The sequence below is a fragment of the Talpa occidentalis genome, unplaced genomic scaffold, assembly GCF_014898055.3.
Source record: "Talpa occidentalis isolate TD23 unplaced genomic scaffold, MPIMG_talOcc4v2.1 talOcc4.3, whole genome shotgun sequence".
NCBI lineage: Eukaryota > Metazoa > Chordata > Mammalia > Eulipotyphla > Talpidae > Talpa > Talpa occidentalis.
The window spans coordinates 96,153,239-96,176,922 of NW_023603184.1; positions in this window are offsets into that span (position 1 = coordinate 96,153,239).

The following is a 23,684-nucleotide window of genomic DNA, read 5'->3' on the forward strand; positions in this document are numbered from 1 at the left end:
TGACTACACTGTCAGTACAGAGTCTCCCTCATAAAAATTAACTTTTTTTGTGCATCTGAGTTTATGACATTTGTTATTAGAGAAGAATGTGCAAGGCCAGTGCGTGTATGAGGAGGGTAGAAAACGTCAGCAGACTGTAATAGCTCCATTTATCATGTGTTTTTTGTCTGGAGATTAGATTTATTGGGTTGTATAAGTATCAGGCCAGCATATGCTTAGTATTTGACATGTACTATCTCATTTAATCTTCACAACAATATACAATAGAAATGGATCTTATCCCATTTGTCAAGATAAGAAAAATGAAGTTTAGAGCAGTTAACCCACCCACAATTGAGCTAGTAAGACTTGAACCCTTGACTGGCTAATGCCCAATCTAAAGATTTTAACTACTACACAATACTGCCTCCCAGTGGCTGGAATTTGGTAAGCAGTCAGTCAAATCAGCAATTTAAGGGGTTTTTTTTTGTTTGTTTGCTTTCTTTTGTTTTGGGGGGGGAAACTGGTTTAATCCTTTAGTCTAAATTCAGTATCTGAAAGGCATGTAAAAAAGAATTATGAAGACATTGACTGTCACTTACATAAAAATGGCCTGCTCAAACGAAGCTCCAAGTGTGATTGGGAGCTAAGAAATTGGTAACTGTGGTGTTTATAAAATACATATTTTGAATAAATTTCTACTCAAATATAGAAGTGTTTGGTGTTCACTTGAAGAATAGTCTGTGCAAACCAAATTCCACCAAACAAAGAGATTCTGTAGTATCAGCATTTTAAACTTGTATGGATAGCCCCTCAGTTTTCACAAAAGATAAAATGAAATGAAATGAAATGCAAAAAGAAATAAAAACTCAAGAAAAAAAAACACATTTCATACAATCTATGAGCTATGTATTAGATCACAGAGTATGTCTTCAAGTGATAAATGTTTTCTTTAAACTTAAATTTGAGTAAAAAGAAAATAATACATGTATAGGAGGGATATGACTTACTTGTACACAGAAAACTTAGCCATGGGCAAAACACTTATGTAGATATTTTTCATGTACACCCACACATACACGCACGCAAGCGCATACGCTTCTCAGTGCCCTTTTCTTAATACTCAGTATCCTCTCACAATCACTTTAAACTCTAGAGCATTTACTACCTGCTTATCTGCTGCTTCCTCTGGCCCCTATTATACTTAACTTCAAATTCCCAACTGACAATTTCTTTCAGACTTCTTCTCACTCATCATAACTTGGCAGAGAAATATTCCATTTCTTTAAGATACTGCTAAATTACTGGTTAACTACTCATGAAAATAACTTTACTAAGGTCTTAACAAATGATAAAAGGTTATCTTAATTTACTTAATCATATTTATCTCAAATTATGAACTCTTCTACATAAAATGTGTCAAGTCAAAGGAATTAATATCAAATGGTGGGAATTTCAGATACTGTGCCATATTGGAGGGAAAGAGATTTCTGTAAAGCTGTCTTTGCCCCATGTTTGAAAATACATCAGAGTTATAGGGCTGACCAGAGTTAAGTTGTGTATTGAAAGATATAATCCCTGAAAAGGGTTTATATATGGTAATGGCATTAATACTTGCAGTTCATACAATAACTAAATGAGGTTTTACTATGCAACATTCCACACTTGATATCTGCCTTGAGTAAACTATCTTTGCCTTCCTTAGACATTTGATAGCACTATAACATTTCAAATTTATTAATTTCGTTTACTATGTAAGTGGAATGTAAAAGTCTTTAAACTAGATAGAAAGAATGAAATGAAGACAGAAGAGAGACTGTAAATGTTTGGATTGACACTACTATTACACTATTTTTAATCTAATTCAGTAGTTAATGCATTAATATGGCAGAACCATCAGGGTCTATCACATCAGTGTATAATTTGAGGTCATTAAGTATCTGTGAATCATTGGCATGTTTCACACCATGTCCTTTTCATCCACCATGTTAGTGCATTGTTTTTATAATATTAATTGAATTTGGGCTATAGGCTTTAATAATGGCTTCTGGACCAGCGTCTTCATTCATTTTGAAGAAGACTGAGTTTCTAATCATTCTAGTCTCTACTTTGTGGGACATGGCAGGAGCTCCCATCTGTCTCCCTAAAGTCTCTCCCAACTATGGCCAGCACTATCATAGCCTGTCTATAATTAACTTCTTCTAATAGCCAAAGGACGAGTTCTTTTATAGAGAGGCGTGAATTGCTTGAAAAGCTAGACAGTGTTGTCACTTTTATACTTTATAGCATTCTAAAATGTGATTTACAAGAAATAAAAATTTTAGAGTCAAAATTAAAATACCACAAAGTGGAAAACAAAGATTTTTTTCTCTATCATCCACTAATTGATGCAACTTAGGCGGTTTGGTTCTCTGTTGAACAATGCATATGTGAATTGTGCTGTGTTCAAGTTCTTAATGGAGGCCTAAACAGAAATCAAAATAAGTGAGCTAATTCTACATACATCAACATGAAAAAAACTTAAAAACATTGGTGACTGAAAAAGCAAGTAACAATTATATTTATGTAAATTTCAATTCATGGAAGAATATGTTATAGACATATACCTATGTAGTAAACATACACAAATACGGATGTGAAAGTTACAAACAAATTTTGAGGCAATGACTATTTTGTGCTTGGGGAGTAAGAGAGAATGATTGTGAAAGAGTTTTATGACATAAGTTGAGAATACATAGGGGGTTCTTCCATTCTCTTCAACATTAATTACAGCAAAGTAAAGAAACAAATGTACACAACTTTTAATAATGAGTTAGCATTGATAGATCTTAGTAAATAGATGACTGTTCATTATATATATGTGTGTGTGTATATATATATACATTATATACCATTTTATATGTGTGACATTTATATAATAATAATGAAGATGATAAGGAAACTTCCACTTCAAAATGGGAACTGGCCAGTAATTCTCAACATAGTCTCCCAACTTTCCCTAAAATTCCCAAGGAAATATGAGAAAAAATGAAAAGCTACATTTACTCAAACTAGAGCAAACCAAAAAGCTAGTTCTAGAATCTGTGAGGAATTGATTTATAATAAAAGTCTGATGGGTTGGATGAAAAACTTGCCAAGTTCTTAGGTATTAGCATTGACCGCTTTGCATCCAAGAGACTAGAAAGCATACATGTGTGCCATTAGGGGTGTAGATGGTGACCCACAAAACACACTTTTTTAAAAAAATAAAATGAACCATGCTTATTGGAATATTTTGGAAACTATAGTAAAGAAGAAAGTAAGAAAGAGGAAGCTATAATTCTACATTATAACACTAGGCAGTCCTATTTCAGCCTCAGAACTAATGTGGCTTCTGACAGTAGAGAAGCAAAGGAGACATTCATTGACACTTCTTTAATTGACTGTACAATGAGGAGGTGTTCAGTCACTGTGGGACCCTCATTTCATGTCTCCCTTTGTCCTTACAGCTCAAAAGCCACTTGGAATACATATATAAATGTGACATAGGACATTTACTTTCCCACATGAAATGTTTTTCCTGAATCTTTTTATTGCCTAGTCCTTTCTTAATTTTAGTTCCCTACAAAAACATTCAGTGTCTGGAGGATAAAAAGAAGAAGAAAAAAGGAGCCATTTTAATTTTTTTAAAAAGCTGAAGCATGGCAAAGCATTGATGGGAGGAACTAAAATTGCATTTTGGTGCTCAAGCTTTAAATCAAATGACGATTTGCAAAGAGAGACATTTTATGGAGATAAATACAATACAAAAATGAATTTCTAGATTTAGAATTACCTCCCCTACTTTTATATCAAAAAATTTTTATGATCAGGTCATATATTATTCAAAAAAATGGTTTTAAAGGAAACTCAGGTCCACCTTTATCTCTAATGGCCCGGCTGGGAGTTGCTATAATAATCCTTTTGCTTTTATGTGGCCATCTGGAGGCCTATTAAAGGGAGTATCTAAAACAGACTCCCCAAGTGTGCTGAGTTTGTATGTTTTCACCAAGTCACCAAAACAGGGGCATTTTTCCTACTGCAGAGAGAAGTGACCCTTCACTGAGGGTTGGGGTTGAGTGGTGGTGGGGGGTGGGCAGAGAGAAAGAAAAGACACAGAACCAGCAAGAGGCACAACTTGACCTTTCACCCTTGCCATTGTGCACAAGTAGTAAGTATGGTGGTTGATTCTGGTGCAAGCATTTTTAAGGGTACAAAGATCTACAGCAAGGTTTCTTTACACCTCTGGGGCTCTGCAAGAGATGGAAGAGGTAAGGGAATGTGGGAACGGGAAACATTGAGAATTTAATGAAGTATCATGTTTCAACTGGATAATATTCTGTTTTGATTTGTGTGGAAAGCAAATATGAAGTATTGAAATAATATTTCAAGTCCCCAGTTTTGTGGCTCAAATGTATATACAGAATATTTTTGCCTTTCTGAAAAGCACACCTTTCATCAAAAGTATAATCCAACAGAGTTTAAGACACAAGGGTAGTTTGTGAAATGGAAATAGATAAAAGTTGGCATTTGTCTTTAGTAGATTATTAAAATCACCGCAGTAAGAAATCTGCTCATAAAGACAGAACAAGTTAGCAGGGGCTGAATATCATTTGTCCAAAACAGTGTCTTTTCTCTACACTCATTAACCATCTTGCCCAGTAATGTGTTTGTATCCTATTAAACCTGATACATCAAAAATTTAAAAAAAAATTGAGTTGCTGTCTCAAACTGCACTACAACTCAGATCTAGGACCAAATAAGATGCATTAATTGCTTTACTGCTTCACCGCAAAGCCACTCTTAAAACATAATTCCTTAATGAAGTCCGTTAATTTGTTCATGGCAGTACACAAGCTGTTCAAAATGACACAGAATTGCACTCTGTTTTCTAACCCCTGCAGTTTCTTCTGTTAGTCACTCTGTCTTGTGTTGTTATCCCATGGATAGTAATTATTTTATAGTGGCTGTAATTAGGAGAGAATTAGGCTTGGTAAACAAAACCTGCCTTCTCCTGTTAATAGCTAAGGATAATAAATTTGGCTCTGACATTCACTATATTTGGACAAGGCTTGGCCTACTTCCAGTTTTCCCAATAAGAACTTTATTATATAATTATGCCTTGGAGGGGCTCATATTACAAGGTAATTTTTTTTTTGTAAAGACACATATTGCATGGCTTCCAGCCAGTAAATGATATACTGTAATATATGCCTCCAATAAATGTTTTAAACAAAATCTCTCTAAGCAATATTCTGCTAGAGCTACACACTGCTCTTCAGCATATATTATTTACAGGATTTGTTGGTTGAGTTTCTCATAATGTAAATTATTTCCTTTTGCTCACAGTGCCCAATAGTATGACAAGTCTCTTTAAAAAAGACCTAAATTACTTCTATCAGAAAATGACATATTTGGATAGTGAACTTCCCAGATTCCAATTCCCGAAGGTGATATCCATGAAAGTGTACAAAAAGAGGTTATTTAAGTGATCTTCCATCTTTTATATGGAATTTTTTTTTGCACAAGTTGTCTTATCTTCACTTGAAAAGACTGATTTTCTTTTCCATTTTTTAACATAAGTGAAATAAAATTATTGTGTCCCTCGGCAAGTCAGATCTCTAATGATTCATGTGCCTTTAGTTGAACCCTTACTGAAAGGGTCACTCAAACTTGTATAGATCAACAATAATACATGACATCACAAGATGCTAAAGTCAAGAGAAAAATACTGAAAATAGGTTCAAAAACATGAAAATAGGTTCAAAAACAAAACCATCAGAACATGACATCTATTTAGAAAAATCACAAGAAAAGAGTCTTAAGAGATATGAACTTCAGAGTAAGAAAGTGCTATTAAGTAAATGTAAAGACATAGATGCTGTTTTCTTAGAAGCTTAAAATTAAAATGAACATTCTTAATTATTTAATATTAGTCATAAAGAGGTTACAAGGGTGGAAAAGAATATTTTGACAGGTCTTTGGAAGTTTTACCCCTGACAGTTACAATAATGGCCAATGTCGGCCTCCCTGGTGGCGCAAGAGATTAAGAAGCAACCTATTAAGCTATTTGCAGTCACTGCAGCACGAGTTCGAGCCCCACCCAGGGAGGTACCCACATGGCACAGCAGACCTCTCCTGACTCAACTGCTGCTCCCCTCAGCAGTGTACTTCAGTCAGTCTGCCTGTTCTGTTCCCCACTCTGTCTCTGGTGAATCCTCTAACCCCACCCCTCCACACCTCTGGTCTGTACTCCAGTTCTTTTTTTTTTTTTTTTTAATTAATAAATTTTATTTTTATATTCCCCATACAATTGCAATCCCCCCATTCTGACCCCAATCCCTCCCCTCCTGCCCCCAATCCCCCAAAAAGTGTCTCTGGTTCATAGTTTTTGTTGATTTTGATTTTCACTTTCTTATAGTTAAGACAAGAGAAAGACATCCAAGGAATCCAAATAGGAAAAGAAGAAGTCAAACTATCACTCTTTGCAGATGATATGTACTCCAGTTCTTGTATACATAAAAAATAAATCTTTAAAAACATGGCCAATGTCGGGCCTCCCCGGTGGCGCAATGGTTGAGCGCTGGGTTGCGAAGCTGCCCGCGGTCTGCGGCGCTGATTTGATCCCCAGCTGTTCCCCGGCCACCAGAGGAGGGTCCCACATGGCGCGCAGACCCTTCCCGCCGCCTGCCACTCCCCTCAGCAGTGTACTTCGGTCCTTATGCCTGCTCTGCTCCCCGCTCTGGCTCTCTTGAATTCTCTCACCCTCCCGCGCTTCTGACTGTACCCAGTGCTTGTATAAATAAATAAATAAATAAATAAATAAATAAATAAATAAATAAATAAATAAATAAATAAATCTTTAAAAAAAAAAAGAATCTGTTTAAAAAAAAAACATGGCCAATGTCAAGTAGAAAATAAAGACAACACACACATGTAAAATTTATACATGTAAAATCTACCCCCACTCACACCCCTATAGCAGGAGAAAAAGTATGTCCCAATCACCTAGAAACTAAAAGCAAGCATTTTCCCTTGGGATTAGTTGGATGTCTGATTTAATTTCCTCAATTCACTTTTCATGTGTATCAGGATTTACAAATCAGTCTTAAAGAAGGATTTAACTGGTTTCTTTGTTCATGAATATCGGTTTGGGATGCCCAGTTTACCATTATGTTAGATTTTCAAAGCCCCCTTCCTCCAAACTGTGAAAGTTCATAGGAATTATGCACATGAATAATGTATTCCTTTAAGAGAAATTAAAATTCCTGCCTTTTTCTGTTCCTGTTTGTGGAAAAAGATAATAAGTGATTGCATTTTCTTCTGCGAAAGCATACCTGTCACTTTCAGCAGGGGATGACTTGAATTGCATTAGATATCTTCTGAAATCAGAAGCTTTACTGCCCACTGTTCTCCATATTTATGTCTTGGTGTTGACAAGGCATGGAGCCATGAGGTTTCAGCCATTGTTCTCTCACCTATTGTACAAAGCCTACAAAAATGAATGAGCATTTAACATATTACATATTAATAAATATGTGTGGGTGTGTATTTATATATATATATATATAATCATGATCATATAGAATGCTATATCTTACTAAATAGTGCAAAGTTTTGGCATTCAGACAATTATTTTTCTCTGGAAAAATAATTATAATTATTGTTCTCTTGCAAGAATACCATTCTGTGTCAGTACAGTTAGACTACAAAACTGTCCATTCTAATCTGACACGATTGCTGGGGAGATTAATGGTAACTCAGTTCAATTTGGTATTTATTGAGTATCTACTACAACTACCTGAGTGTCAGAAAACCAGAAAAATTTTAAAGTAGAAAAGGATTTTTCCTACTTGTTTAAGTATCTCAAAGCACTTAATGCAAAGATCTTGTTTATCCTTAGGAAATCCCACAAGGATGTAGAGGAAAGTCCTGGCTCTTACACTGGCAGTGACTGTTGCTATTGCTACTGCTGCTGCTGCTGCTGCTTTTCTTCTTGGCTCTATAACAGAAACAAAAGCACAGTGAAATTAAGTTGCAGGCTCAAGACAATGCAGTAAATCAATGGCAAATGACTGTCCATGAACAGTGATTCAGAAGCCAGTCCTCTATGTTAGCTGCTCTCCTGTTCTGTTCTTTCCCACTCATGTTGGAATTGTATGGATGAAGGTTTTAAGTAGGAAAAAAATATTAATTTTATTCTTACTGATCAGTTAGTACCAAATCTTTTTTTCACTTGTAACAGTAATCGCAAAATTAGGGTAAGAGAATTGGGAAGTATTATAACTTTGCATATACCAAAATACTTTATGACCCACGAGAAAATGACTTGCATGAAACTAATATCATTAATGACAGCTTTCATATTTTAGCCTGAAAGGAACCTATGTTTCAGGGTTTTTTTTTTTTCTTAAATAATGGGAAGAGCTTTATTGAGATGCAAAAATTACTGTTACCATACTTCTTAAGTGGCTGAAATAATCATTTTAATGAGGCTGTAAATAGATTGTCAGAGGGACATGCTTTGGATTTTGAAGACACATGTTGGCACTAAAATTAAAGACCTTTTGTCTCCAAAATGAACTTGAAAAAACAAAATAATGACTCAGAAAATGGCAGACTAATAGACAGTAGAGATGGCCAAGCCCTATTAACTCATCTTATTTACAGCCTCCCTCCCACCCCTGTCCATATGGTTCTTTGGAGGACATTCATCCAAGTTTAATATCATCAAATTGTCTTTCACTTCTGAGGAGACATTTCCACTGTGTCACTTGGAGAGAGCAATCTTAAATCTGGATTTACTAACCTGCCCTGGTCTTAGCCCTATATACAACGTACTAGTGAGGTGAAGATCTTTTCTTTCCCCACCTCCATGACCCATTATGTCCTTGAAATTTTCTGCTTATAAAATTTCCTTCTATCTTCAAAGAATATGACGGTCCTATGGAGTTGGGTCATGGCTTGGCCACTCCATTAAGTTGTTTTAATCCATCCTCATAAATCAATCTCTTTGTGTCCTTCATCACAGTGGTGGCTATTTTGTGTCATCCTCCTGTTTGTAGACATGATCCTCATACTGGAATATCTCAAGCAGAATTCTAGGTGAGGACTGTATCTTGATGAATACAATGTAATCATAATATCCCATGATTTGGCAGGTACTAGTAGACTAAGGGGCAGAAGGCAGGAGCTCCTGAATTGAAAGAGGTAAAGAAAACCTCAAACACGGTTTGTGCTGACCCTTTATTCTGTATGGTGCTTTCACTACAGAAAGGACCCCTTCTTATATGATGTACAATAATAGATGGTCTGGCTGGAAAAGACCAAAAAAGTCAGTTTGTATCAGAGCAGTTAACTTGGCTTCCACAATTTCTCCCCTGCTGCTCTCCTAGTCCCACTTCAGCTGTATTTCACTCCATTAACTACAGCAATGGGTATTTGCTCTCAATAAATGTGTGTGGGTGTGTATGTATGTTTGTATTTGACAAGAGTTTATGTAGACAACTCCAAATAGCTGCAAAAGTGATTGTACAATTAAAGAAACTATTTCCCTGCTGTTGATAGTTATTTCTTAAAACATCATCTGTCAGCCTAGGATACTGAGATTGATGGTCTGAATATATTTTTCTTTTTAAACCCTAAGGAAATCTCTTCTTCATGTCTTTGCCCTAACTTCATCACTCTTATCCCCGATCTTTCTTGCAGTCTGATTGTGAGATTAATTCCCAGAGGGCTATCAACATTCACTGTGGATGTTAAAGAAACAGGTTCAGGTTCAGGTCTTGTAAGGTTCTGAACTCTCTGCAGACCATTGCAAGCACTTTGAACTGAAGTTTTGAATTTTTCTATTAACCAGTGGAAGTGGTAAAATAAGCTCAAATACATGACTTCCAACTGTGGCGAGCTTAGCACAAATCTGCTCTGTTTAGATGGGGCAAAGGACAATTTAGGGTTTACCTGGGAGGACTGTTATAGTCACATGTTTTTACTAGAATAAAACAGTCCTATGGACACAATCTTAACACGATCTGAAATGTAAGTTGGGTTGGGTTTCTTTTATACTAACAGACATATTATATGTGATGGAGGTTCAAACATTTGCTTGAGAATATTCATTGTAATTAAATAGAAAAAGATCAATATCTCTGTCAACTGAAGGTTTAGCTAAATATTAAGAAATCTAGAGTAAAGTCTAAAACTGACAGTCCTAAGGAATACAAGATACAGGTTTTGTGAAATGTGCCTGAAATATCCTAAAGGGTACAATAGGAAAAGATGAACAATATTGATGCCTAAGCTTAAGAATTTTGTGAGACATCTCTTTGACCACCTACTACTTCTCCTTGGTCCAGCAATTCCCAAGGTGTTTTATAGGGACTGGGTCATACATAGACTCACATGAGTTTTATGCTACAAAATACATCCAGAAACATTTTAGTTTACACTAAGCTTTAAATGACTGATCATTTGTAAAATATGTTTTGATAAGGAAATGTAAAGACCCTTTAAGTAGAGACTAGAAATGTTATTAAGGCAGAAAGTCCTAACATCCTGAAAGCAAACTTGACATTTTTCTTAATTGCAACTTTCTCAGATATCAGGGATTAGGTGACCTTGGGGGAAAAATAACCTCCACCCCTTGAACTTCAGTTTTTTTATCTGTAAAATGTGAGGTTTAGAGATGATTGGTACAGTAGCCTTTTAGCTTTTTCCTCAATATGAAAACCATTTCTTCATCAGGTAGCCACTGCTCCCCTTTGCACTATGGGCATGAGAATCCAACCCAACTCAATCTGAGTGTCCTGGAAAAAGTCAATTTAAACAGAAACACACAGAAGTAGGAGAGAATCAGCTGAGTTACCTTAAGGTGGCACCAGAGAGAAGATATGCAGGTCCAATGAGGAGATTGCCACCCAATTCTGGCCTCCTGGAACTTTGTGGTCCAGCAATTCCTTCATTTTGTGAGCTTTTTCCAATTCCTTCAATTTTGAGTAGGCTTTCAAATAACCTTCCTTTCTGATCTTTTTATATAAGCCCAATGAGAGCTGATGCCTCCCACCAAGGACCATTAATTGATGCAATCATTGCTGCAAAAGCTCTCTCCTACCCAGGGTTCCTTATTTTGGCTGAAGGGGCTTATAGGGAGAGAGGTTTACAGAAGTAAACAATATTTGACTCAAATCCCAGCTATACACATTTCGTCAGGCACTTTAGCTTCCTTATCTGTTAAATAGGGATCTTATTATGCACCTAGAAGTGTCATTGGATAGTTCATTGAGCACAGTAACCCTGTACTAAATATGTTTGTATGTTCTCCTAACTAAGAGTCTAACTCATGGTAGATGTAAGGGCAGGAAGGCCACAGTGCAGGTTTTCTGATCCAGCAGTCTGGGGTAAAGGAGGAGAGAAGTCCTGGAGCCCTCAGTGGCTTTTGCAGGCTTTTATTGGGATTTACCGGGTACACAGCAGGCAGAGGTGCTGGGGGCCAGGAGGCTGGGAGGCCTCCCAGCCCCCAGCAAGTCTTCACTCTTTCTGGGCTCTCCAGCCTTCTCTCGCGTTCTCTCTGCTTCTCTCATGGTTCTTCTCTCGGCTTCTGCTGGCATCCCCATGACGCTGCCCTTAAAAGTCCAGTCTTAGCCCAGGTGAATCCCATCTACATATGCCCACCCCCTATTCCAAGTGCCCGCCATCAGGCATGCATTCAGGACTGCAGGGTTCCATCATCTATCCTAGTGGCGGGAGGGCAGAAAAGCCTGATACTTTTACCTTACCCTACAGTAGACTAATCTCAATGGATGGAGCTGGAAGAATCAGGTCTGGCTTTCAATTTCAAGTAGACTTTTTCCTATCTCTGTGATCCTTAACGCATTGAAAAAAAAATATCTTAATGCTCAGTTTGCCTATTAAAGTGGTGACAACAGCTATTCTCTTTCAGTGTTGCTGTGCCCATTTAACAATATGTAAACTTGTAGAAGCTGATAATATTACTACTAGTACTTGCAATATTTGCTGCAACAATTAAAAACTTGACTTCAAGGGTCTATTCCAACAAATATTTAAGAGGTATCATGTGTTAGGAGCTGTTCTACTGTTCTAGCTACATATTATACCATTTTATTGGAATGATTGTCTACTGATTTTCTTCCAGCATCTACAGAGAAAGTATTGATTAAAAAATTCAGAAGGGTTTATGCATCCTCTAGTATCTCCCCCAATCCATGCCACATTGGCCTTTTTTTTTTTTAAGTTGCTTAATCCAATCCCACCTTGAGCCTCATGCTAGCTGAACACTTTGCCATGTGTTCTTCCTCCCACTTCTCACATAACCACTTACCTTACTTTATGCGGGTTCAGTTCAAATGGCATCTCCTAGATGATCAGTCTTTCTCTTTCACACTCCATTACTTTATTTCCTCTATTGCACTTGTCTTTTAATGAAACATTCCTCTTTGATTATATGTTCATATATATATTCTATGTCCTTCCGTCGAATTATAAACTCTATAAAGACGATATATATTATTTGCCTAAAAGAAGTCCCAGCATATAATAAGTGCTCAGCAAATCTTTTGAATGAATCAATCAATGACTGACAAATATATATTTTAAGAAGGATTAGTAGATACTTGGCAACTTACCAATAGCTTGGGGCTACGAGATACAAGTTATTCAGTCATAAGTCTTTAAGCCTCCCTCAGAGAAGAAACAGCATAGAGGACTTTATTTTTCACTTGATAGCATCTGAGCTGAACCCAGCAGAAGGCGCAGGGAGCAGACCTACCCTTGAAGAAAACAAATGTATGAGTGCGTTAATGAGTTACATCTGCCCTGGTGCTGGCAGGCACAGCAGAAGGTGAGTCTGCTGATGGTTTGAGGAGAAAACGTGGAGTCCCTGGCTTGATAAAAAGCAGTCCTAGTCCTCGCTACAATCCCTGTGGATTTCATTCACTTGGAAGAGTGACATCAGTGCTTTCAATTGAAACTACTAGACTCAGAAAGACAAGCACTAGACACAAGTGGCAACCACATGTTTCTCCTTAGTGATGGCCCTGGCTGGTGACCAATTTCAGAAAAGTGTTATGCCGGCTGGGAACTTGAAAGGCTAGAGCAGCAGTTATCTTTTTTATGTTTTTCATAACAAATAATAGAACATTGTGAAGAAGCACAAGGGAGAATAATGCCAAGCAGGGCCCCTGCAAACAAAACCAAGAATTCCCGAAGATACAAGGTTAACAAAGGAAAAATGCAGGTGTTGTGAATGCGGTTTGTGTCCAAATTTTCTGCCTGGTACATAAGGGGATGCCTTCACTTAGCTATTGCTGTCCCTGAGCAGAGGTGAGAGGGATGCTGGTAATAACAAAGACAGTCCCCGATGATGGGAAGTCTAATTACAGGAGGAAAAAAAAAAGTGCAGAGAAAGAAAGAGTTTGGTTTTCCCAAGACGTCATTTTATTACCAGTCTGACACGGCAACTTTAAGGGTCATTTCTTTACAGTCACTAAAATACCAAAACATTCGAAAAACAGCACAGAGACCATAGTGAAAGCCCCTGACGCTCCATTTCTGAAAACATTTTCCCACAATGGAAGCGTTTAAAAATTGTTTTTCCCCTTTTAATTAAAGAAACAATTTTGTTCCTCTGGATATCTGTAAATAGTCAACAGGATAGAAAGAAGAGGTAGGGTGGGGGGAGAAAGGTGAAAAAAATTCAGAGGGAGTGAGAGAGAGAGAGATCCAGAGTTTGCAGCATTAAAAAAAGGAAAACAGAAAACTCTATTTTGAAGGAATTTTCAGGAAATTAGGACAATATCTCACTGTGTACATTAAATTGGACTTTTCTTGTACAAACAATACCTTTTTTAATAAAATGTCTATGCTTAATTATTAAATATGCTATAAAGGAAAAGACAATGAATTGTTTTAAATCCAGAGAAGGCTCATTTTCCCTTAACATGTGCTAGTAAAGAATACTGATTATAGTTATCACAATTATAAATGAATACAATGTAATTTTTCTGAATATACTTGTAATTCTATTTTTTTAATTAATTCAGACAAGACAACTTCAATTTAACTGAATTCATGACTCTTTCCCTTGTACATAGTGAAATACATATAAACGTGAGGAAAACATTCAGTTAAGCACAAATATTTGAAACTACAAATATGCTCAGAGAGTAAGTATTCACTACAGAACTGTAAAGCAAATTTCTTCATATCAAATCCTGCAATTCCATTCTTTCCTTTATAAAATCTGACAGAGTTCCATTGAAAAACTTGGAATCATAGAACTTCAGAATCAGAAATATTTTAACTTTACCTTAAATCTTTATTAGTTGCTCATGGAATAGCAAGGTGAATTTTTTCTGATAATAATTATCAACACTCATATCACATAATGCAATGTATATTTTAATTGTAAATTTCATGAATAACTGGTACTACACAACGTGATCATAAAAGTGAAACTCTTTACATCCTTTCTATAATAGGAATATTTTGCTGCCTTTGGTAGCTGTCAATGGAGAATGGAGACCCTATTGGGAGTGGCAAATTGTTCTTTCTCCAAGCATCTGGAGGAAGAAAAGTTCTTAGATTGCTTTCTTCTTTCTAATGTTGATATTTCATTTACTTCTATAAAATTAGACAATTCATTCCTGCTATTAAGAGAATATATATTTCATTTTGCAGAGCTTTAGAATATTTTTACATTATAAAGCTGATTTCTTACTGATCTCTTCCCTTCCATTCTTCCCTTTCCCTTCCATTATTCTGCACAGTAGGGTCAAAGGAATAATTTTTTAAAAAGAAAATGAGATCATGTTATCAAGACATTTTAAAAATCTTAGAAAGTGTTCTCATTGCACCAAGTTCATTGCCATGTCCAACAAAACCCTGATTGATCTGTCAGTCTCTGATTGTCCCAGTCTCCTCCCTGCCCCATATTCATCACTTATGTCACTGAGTTTCCAAGTTTCTGTCAAGCATCTTTCTTTCTGGAGCCCTTGCTTTTCTGCCTAGAATGACTTTTCCCTTCCTTTCTTTTGAGTCTCACTTCAAATGTCACTTCTTCAAAGAGACTTCTCTTGGTTAAATTTCTAAAGTATTTCTGTCAGTTGCTGTGTCCTCCTCGAGCTATGTCCTCCTCTGCACTCTTCACAGTCTGTACGTTTTTTGTGTAGTAATGCATTTTCTTTATATTGTATACCATAGGATGAAGCTCCATGTGAGGAAAAATCTTGTTTGTTCTTTTCACTTCTCTACACTCAGAACCTAGCACAGTGCTTGATAGACAGTAGGTAGGTGCTCAATGAATACACTGATGACAACTGAACTCTGATATTTCTGAATGAAATCATTAATTACAAAAGAGGTAGACTGGCACATATGACTTCCTGAATCTTGATTAAATCCTACATACAGAGTATCCAAAAGGAAACTTTTATTGTTTACTAAAAAATACTTTTTTCGCAGTATTTGAGTTTTTCTGCAACAAAGTTATATTTGTGATTTTTAGAATGGCTATCTTCTTTATTCCATAAACTCAAGTGACTTGAAGAACTGGTGACAGAACTAATTTCACACCTATCACTTGTCGTCAATGGTATTACATCACAGATTCAGAACGCAATCTTTGCAGAGAGTCTCACAAATGATGCTAATAAATAAAAATTCCAATGCTATCCAGATATTTCTAGTACCAACTTATTGAATGAGATTTTAGAACTGAAAGTAGTTGAAATTTAAAAATGTCTTTATTGGATGTATTATGTTTCAATGAATTTACTTTTACCTGTGACGTACCTGTTATTCTAATGAGATGGCTCATAGTGAGTCTCTAAATTGCTGCAAGATAGGTTCTGGTAACCAGAAAGATCAAGTACTTAGCTAAAGAATTGGGCCTTTGGATCAGTCCTACCTCTTTTGAAGAGATAGGGATGAGAGGTTGGAGATTGAGTTGAAATCCCAATATAAATTCTGGACACCATTCCCCTCCAGACCTCATCCTCTATTTGATTCTCTGTATTTGACTTGTCCTGATGTATATCTCTTGTAATAAAGCTCTAGTATATAAATGTAAATTAAATGAATATAAATAAAACTGCAAATTATAACACTTTCTTGAATTCTGTGAGCTGTTCTAGTGTTCACAAACCTGAGAGAACAGCGGACACTACCATATTTTGCGCTGATCAGTCAGAACTGCAGATAACCTAGGTGGTCTGGGGACTTCCAATTGTGACCAGCATCTGAATTAAGTTCTGTAGAGGGCTGAGACTTTAACTGTACATTCTGTACATTCCAGGTGGTTAGTGTAAGAATTATATTGTAGAATGTTTAATTGGCAGTGAAACAGAATAATTACCTATTCTTTTAACTTCCTGAAACAAATATATTTTTTAAAATTTTTAAATCAAAGTAACATTGCATTATAACTTTTTAAATCTCAGCTGTGCATCATTAAAAATTAGCCTGTGTATATACTAAATTAAGTTAGTCATACAAATGATCCCTTTTATGACTTACTCACCCTTCTCCCCATTATTTTCTGGGAACTGCTAATTGATCTGATAGTTCAAAGTTTTATATTTTTTATTTAATCTATCCATTTATTATTCCTATAAATACCACATATTAATGAAGTCATACTGAATTTGTCTCCATCTTCTTTTACTAAGCAAGATAGGTTCATCCATGTTGTTCTACATGTCAGGATTTCATCCTGTTTGTGTGTGTGTGTTATGTGTGCATATATCTCATTGAATTAGCATTTTTGTATTTTTCAGGTGAATACCCAGAGCGAGATAATCATATAGTATGAAACTTCCACTTTTAATTTTTTGAGAAATCTCCGTATGTCAATTCCTTTATTCTTCATAACTATAGGGAGTTCAGTGCAAGAAATCCAGTATTTTGCATGGGTCATGCAGAGGTACTTATAGTTATTTGTCTTTTATCAATTTAAACTCATGTTCCCTGATCAAGTTGTAATCATTTGTTCATTCAACAAATTTCACTGAGCACTTAGTGAGGATTAGGTATTATGCTATATGATGGCTATTAGGGTGTATTAGTGCTAAAGAGAGAAACTGTCCCTATTGTTACAGAGCTCACAGCCTATTAGTAGAAACAGAATACTCCAATGAACATACACATGTAAGTAATCATAAATTGTGTCCCTTTATTCTTCTTTATCCTTTCTTCAAAAATTCACTATAAATGTAGCTACAGATTATTTTCCTTGATTTTCTAAGTTGCCACTACTAGAGTGCTCCCATGTCTTATCAACTTATACTATTGATTTGGGATAATGAAGGGAAAGCATTGTACTGGTTGAGAAATAACTTAGTCTGACTATCAGACATCACTCTTTCTAATAATCCTAGTCCATCACCATTAGAGTCGGTTCATTTTGGACCATCTTCTTCAAATTTCCCACATACCACTATGTTTTGCAGCCTGATTTCTCCTTACAAAGAATTGTTCTTTTCTTTCCCCAATTATTTTTAAAAAACTTGCTAATTTATTTTGAAGAGTTCCCTTCTGTTTCAATCTTTTTCTTCAGACAATTCCCAACTAATGTGCCTACCTATACACAAATGACAGCTTTGTTAAAGTATGTTCCTACAAAAAATAGCAATCTTCCCATTATATTTTACGCCCCCCCCCCCAAGAAAAAATGTCTTCAGGGTAAAAAATAAGTTAACAGTACCAGAAATGTATTACAATTATAAATCCTAAAGGCTTTATTTTCTTAAATACTTTTCCTTTTCTATTGCATTATTCTCTTCCCTTATGTCCAGTTTGCAGTAGCCAGGCTTACCCAGAATATATTTAGTATTTTGTTTATATATTAATTGAAATGTAATTAATCAAGTGAGCAAAGATTTAAAATTTTTATTGTTCATTAACATAGGTTATTTAAACATTTATGTCTATTTAATCTATCTAACTTTATTTTGGAAAAATATGTGTGTGTGTATGCTAGTGTGTATGTTTAGATAAAAATAAATGGTTTTATTATACTATAGAAAGTCTGATATTGAAAAAGTAGATTATGTTATGGAAAGCTTGATATCATAAAAGCAAAAATAGGGATTTCAGCATAGCTTCTTCATTTTTTCCTTCAATAAGACATTGTTTTTTTTTTCTAAATGTAAAATCATTTAAAGCACATTTTTTCTTAAATGACCAATGAAATAAATTATTTGAATGTTTATTTTTTGCAGAAATAAACTGTTATTTGCCTTTATTAATTTTACGTAATGTAGTCCTATGTATTGCCTTAGTATTCCCTTTAACAAGTACACTTCCTATTGAGATGACGTCAAAGGACTTTGCAGTGCGGACAGACCCATAAATCTACCTAGTTTCATACTGAGATGAAGATCTCCAAACTCAAATTCGGTATAGGTCATAAGCAGTGCAATGAATCACATTCTCCAAAGGCATTTGACCTGACTGCAAATTATTTTCATGTTTTGTAGATGGAAGAGACTGTATAAGGAAATTTTGTGCTTTTCCCTATAATCCCTGGGAAATGATGTATGGACATCCTGAACATACGTAGCATGTATGCTGGATTCTCACTTGGGGATCATCTCTTGGACTACAATGAATCCACGTTTGTTTGATTGCATTCAGCTTTCAAGATGCATTTTATTTGCCAGGTAATTCAATAAGAGAGCTGAGAGAATAAAACATCATTGACTCTTTAGTAGTCAATGGAAAACAACAATATAAACAGCCAAAGACTCACATTTAGAATTTTTTTTTTTTGCAAATGACTCATTACACTTCTTCCTCAGTATAATATTCTAACATACTTGGTTGCCAGATACTGCTTAACTATCATCGTACAGACAAAATACTTTTAAAGCTATCAATTTCCTGTTGTTTTTTTTTTTTTAAATAAAAACAGAACTTACAGAATTGGCATTGGTTAAGGCTTTAAAGCCAAAATTGAAATACTAATGTAAACCAAAATAAAACACTATAAAATCTGCCTGTCAAAATAGGAATTATGCCAGTAATGTGTAGACATAGGATTAACCTTTGAAAGTTCTCCTACAAAGACCTTCACAAAAGCTGCTAACAACTGTGGAGACAGTGCTGAAGGAATTTGATGTTGGAGTCAGACCATCAAATCTTTCCCAAAGAGTTTTGATAAATTAAGGTTAAATTATAGCTATATCTGATTTTCTTGTTAATGTACAAATGGGAGTAAGATGTCATTTTGCCATCATTCTCTTTCCACTTATATACTTTAAATGCACTTTAAGGCAGATCTTTAAGTAAGAGACCAAGCTTTACTGACTTCATTAAGTAATTGTGTATAAATCAACTATGAGAAAGTACAAAATAGATGGTGAAAAAAATAGCACACTATTGCATTTCTATAAACCAATTTTTATCTATTTCCAAATCAATCAATTAATTGGACGTAAGAAATTTAGAAAAGGCAATACTTGATTTGAGTAGCTTTTCTGAAGTCATCCAAAAATGAAGGAAAAATCCCATCTTGTTTTGGTTCCTTACTCTGAGGCTAGTGCCCCTGGCACTTTTGCAACTTCAATTCAATATACAAAATTTAGGATATTTGAGTTCTAATTCTGCCTGAGCCATTAGCTAGCTGGGTCACGTTCAGTAAGTCCTTAAATACATCTGGGCATCAGATTTATTTGAAAATATAAAGGCAATGTACATTGTTTTCAGTCATGCTGTAGGGTGAGTAAGGAGCATTTTCAGGAATGTTACAGTCTGGATTACCAGAAAGGGTTCCTCTAATCTTACCTCAAACAAAGTATCCCTGCTTCTCTCAGAATCATTTATCTTGTCTTCCAAATAAGATTTTGTTTGGCAAGGATTTTGACAGTAAAAACAGAATGGCACAGGTCTGCAATGCTGTCTTTCTCCTCTTAAAGTTTATGGTCTCCTATTTGGTCTCTAGCTCATTTAGCCATTTTGAGCTTCCAGTTCCCAAGCAATTCATCTTTCCTCCCTTTCAGATAAAGGATTTAGAGGTAGGTAAAATTAAACCGAGTAGATGGGTTTCCCTGAAGACATGATCCAGATTTCACTTGCGTAGAAAGTCATGAAAGCTGTCCAACTCTTGGGAAAGAATCACTAAATCTAGTGAGATAGCTTTAGAGATTTTAGAGTTACTAATTTTAGTCTACATTAGTAATTCTTTTTTTTTTTTTTGGCATATCAACCTCCCTCATGTCAAGTTGTACTCTAGGACTTTTGTAAAATAGATCTCACTTAAGTATATTTTCCAGTTCTCATTGTGACACAGAACACTTGCACAGGCTTTTGTCCATACACACAGCTAAAAGAATTTTTCTTTTGCTATATTCAGTACTATTAACCACCTCCTTGTTACTAGATTCAGGGCCCATTTTCAGCTCCATCTATTTCTAACTTTCTATGGCATATGTCTCTCTGTCATTGATATAGCTCATCTTATGCCATTTTATTTGACCTTCTTTCCTCATGAGTGCTTTCTTTGCTTTTGGTATAAATATTAATTGATGTTTTAAGTTATTTACTTTCTATTGCTAGCCTCTGATTACAGACCTACCTTAATCTGTGTTCGCTAGTCCCTTTATCACATCTTGTAGAACTTCACGTCTAGGTAGAGATAGTCACATCCACACAATACTTCTGTTTCTTGCCCAAATTCTGAAGGCTTATTTCTTTTTTGTTGCATGACACCTTCAAAAGATGTTACACCAAAACCTCAAATTCATGTGCATCAAGCTAATTTTAACTTTCCCCAATCCCTTAGTCCCATACTGATTCTTTCTCTCTCATTTAGTCTGTTAAAATCAGTGGCATCATAGATTTTGTATGTCTTTTGCTTCTAAAAAAGCAATTTTTAGACTTGTTCCCAAAACTATTATATATATTCTTGAAACACTATAGGATAGATTAATAAAGATGCAGAATAGTTGTTCTAATTGAAGTAATGGCTGGAGGCTCCTTACCCGCTAATATTTTCCCTTCCTCACTTTTCTTCATATCCCCGGTGTTAAACTAAAGTTTGGAAATTACCATCTTAAAATTTGTAATTGGCTGTTTTCCTCTACTTTCTTATCCCACTGTTCATTTGCTTTCTCCAAAATCTCTTGTATTTTTTAAAAAACACATTTTCATCCTAACCCTGTTAGCCTTTATTGTTAGCTCTAGCTCCCAGATTCCTGTGGCACTTCATTTATACACTTATCACCTCCTTGTTTTCAAATTTGATTTTGAGTGGATTATTTTATCCCAAGGTAATAGTTAAGGGATTACTTTTCCATTCATCCATCTAAACTTTCATCCATTCATCCTTTTGCTTAAACTATTTCTTAGATTTACCATATGCCAGACACTGTGCTAAGCATTGGGAATATAACTGTAATTAAAGGAAATAAGTTTTCTATAGTAATGGTGATTTTTTGATCCCCCAACTTAAACAGCCCTTGTAGTTGGAATTTAGAAAGTGTTTACATTTAATACATGTTAATGAATTGAATACAAATTGAGTATTTCTGTTTTTCTAATATCAGGATCTTTTCTTTCTATGTTCTTCTCCATTAGAACTAGTTAAGTTTAAGGCAGTGACAAATCAACCTTGACAAAGGTTGATTTTGCTGACTCCTTCTCCTGCCTAGGGACATTTGGTAATGTCTGAAGACATTCTTGTTACAACTGGACCTGGAGGGTGTGGGTATTACTGGCATTTAGTGGGGAGACCCTATGATGCTGTTTAACATTCCACAATGTATAGAGCAAACCACCCCCCCACCAATAAAAAATGGTCCAGCTGAAAATGTCAATAGTTCTAAGCTTCAGAAATTCTGATCTGAGATTTTGAGTTCACATAAATTCATTTTCTTAAACAAATAGTAAACTTCTTTCATTTATTAGGTATTCCCAATTTTTTTTTATCAACAAACAAGAAATATTGCTGTTTTCAATTTCCTTCATTTTATGTCTAATTGCTGCTAAAATTATCATTCATTAAGCACAGAAAAAATGACATGTTACATGCTTTGGAATATATATGTTCTGTCTGAGAGTTGATTAAAACCCTTTGGCCTAAAGATAAGTTGAATTTTCTTCCCTTACTTTAAGTAGCCCAAAAAGTAAGGTGGCTTCACTATTGATATTTTGGTGCAGAACATTGAAATAAAAGTTTAGGATCTTTCTATCATTCTACTCTTATATATTCATCATATCAGTTTTGTCCTCAGAGGGCTCTCTGCTTTATTGAAAAACAGCTGCCATGGTTATAGGCATTCCATATAGTTGCAAAGAATAATTAGTGAAAGAAGTGGGACTATGTTCTCCTGTGCATATCTATTTAAGAGCAAGAAAACTTTCCCAAGCAATTTCCTCTCTTATCATATTATGTAGAATCACATGACCATCCTTAACTAGTCTTGGGCAAAGGGGATGAGAAATAATGATTGGCTTAGACTCATCAGAATTTATCCATGAGTCATGTGAGAAGTGGGTGGACCTGGGGCTCTGTCAGCCAAGAAGGCAGGGGGAGGGCTGTTGAAAGGAAATTACAAATAGGGCACTCATTTTAACTTTGAGATCTATAACAGAGGCTCCAACAAGCCATTGCCATTAACAGTCCACTTGTACACTCAGAAGAACAAAGACATTAACATTAGAGTTTTGGCTTCTTTCCAAACTGGATAACTGCCTTCTGTTTTTAAAGTTTAAAGTAGAGAAATTACACTTTTTTCTTCTTAAAATAAATGGGATTACATTTCTACTTTAGAAGTAACTATCAGGGTGGGACAAGAGGTGAAATGAGTAAATTTAAGAAAGTGCTCGCTTATAATTTCGGAGTGGCTCTTTGAAATTTCTGCCCGAGACACTTCATTTGTCTCACACTAGTTGGGCCATAGTAACCACATTATAATGTGGGCCTTGGGTTATAGTAGAGTTTTTAAATATTTGAGAGTGTCTCAAGACGTCATTCAGTCTGCTATACGACATTTTTTTGGTAATGAGACTACTTGAAAATAGTTCCCTGTTCATTGAAAGACTATCCTGACAATTCTCTATATAATAAAGTATGACAAAAGTTTTTTGAGCCAGTAAAATGTGGTTATAAATGATTTAAAAAATACTTTTCTCTTTATTATAGTCTTTTTCCTGGCAAGGGGGGTGGGAATTGTATGGGGACTGTAACCAAGATGAAAATGCATACAGTGTGCAAAAATGAAAAATGATGTAAAAATATATAAAATCATCATCATCATCATCATCATCATCATCATCATCATCATCTAAATTAGCTAAACGCAAAAAAAAAAATACTTTTCTTTTGAAGTCCTGACATGATCAGCATTGGGCGTAACCCAAAGATGGGATGAAGAACAAGAACAGACGACTGTTGCCTTAGCAACAAGAACCATATGTTTCCTCTGAAACAAGGAGCAACAGAAAAAATGTTCCCCTATATTTTTCTTTCCATCAGTTTAGGGTCTAAATAGTAGTAGCATAAAATTTTAATATTTATTCAACCAAAATTTACAGAAGCCTACTTTGTACAAAACAGTAACTATATTAAGATATTTAAATCGGATCTTTTATGTATTATCCATTTATCTACATTCTGAGATGTATAAACAATTCTGCAGTGCAAGTAATCTACTAGAATCTCAGCTCTGGGCCTC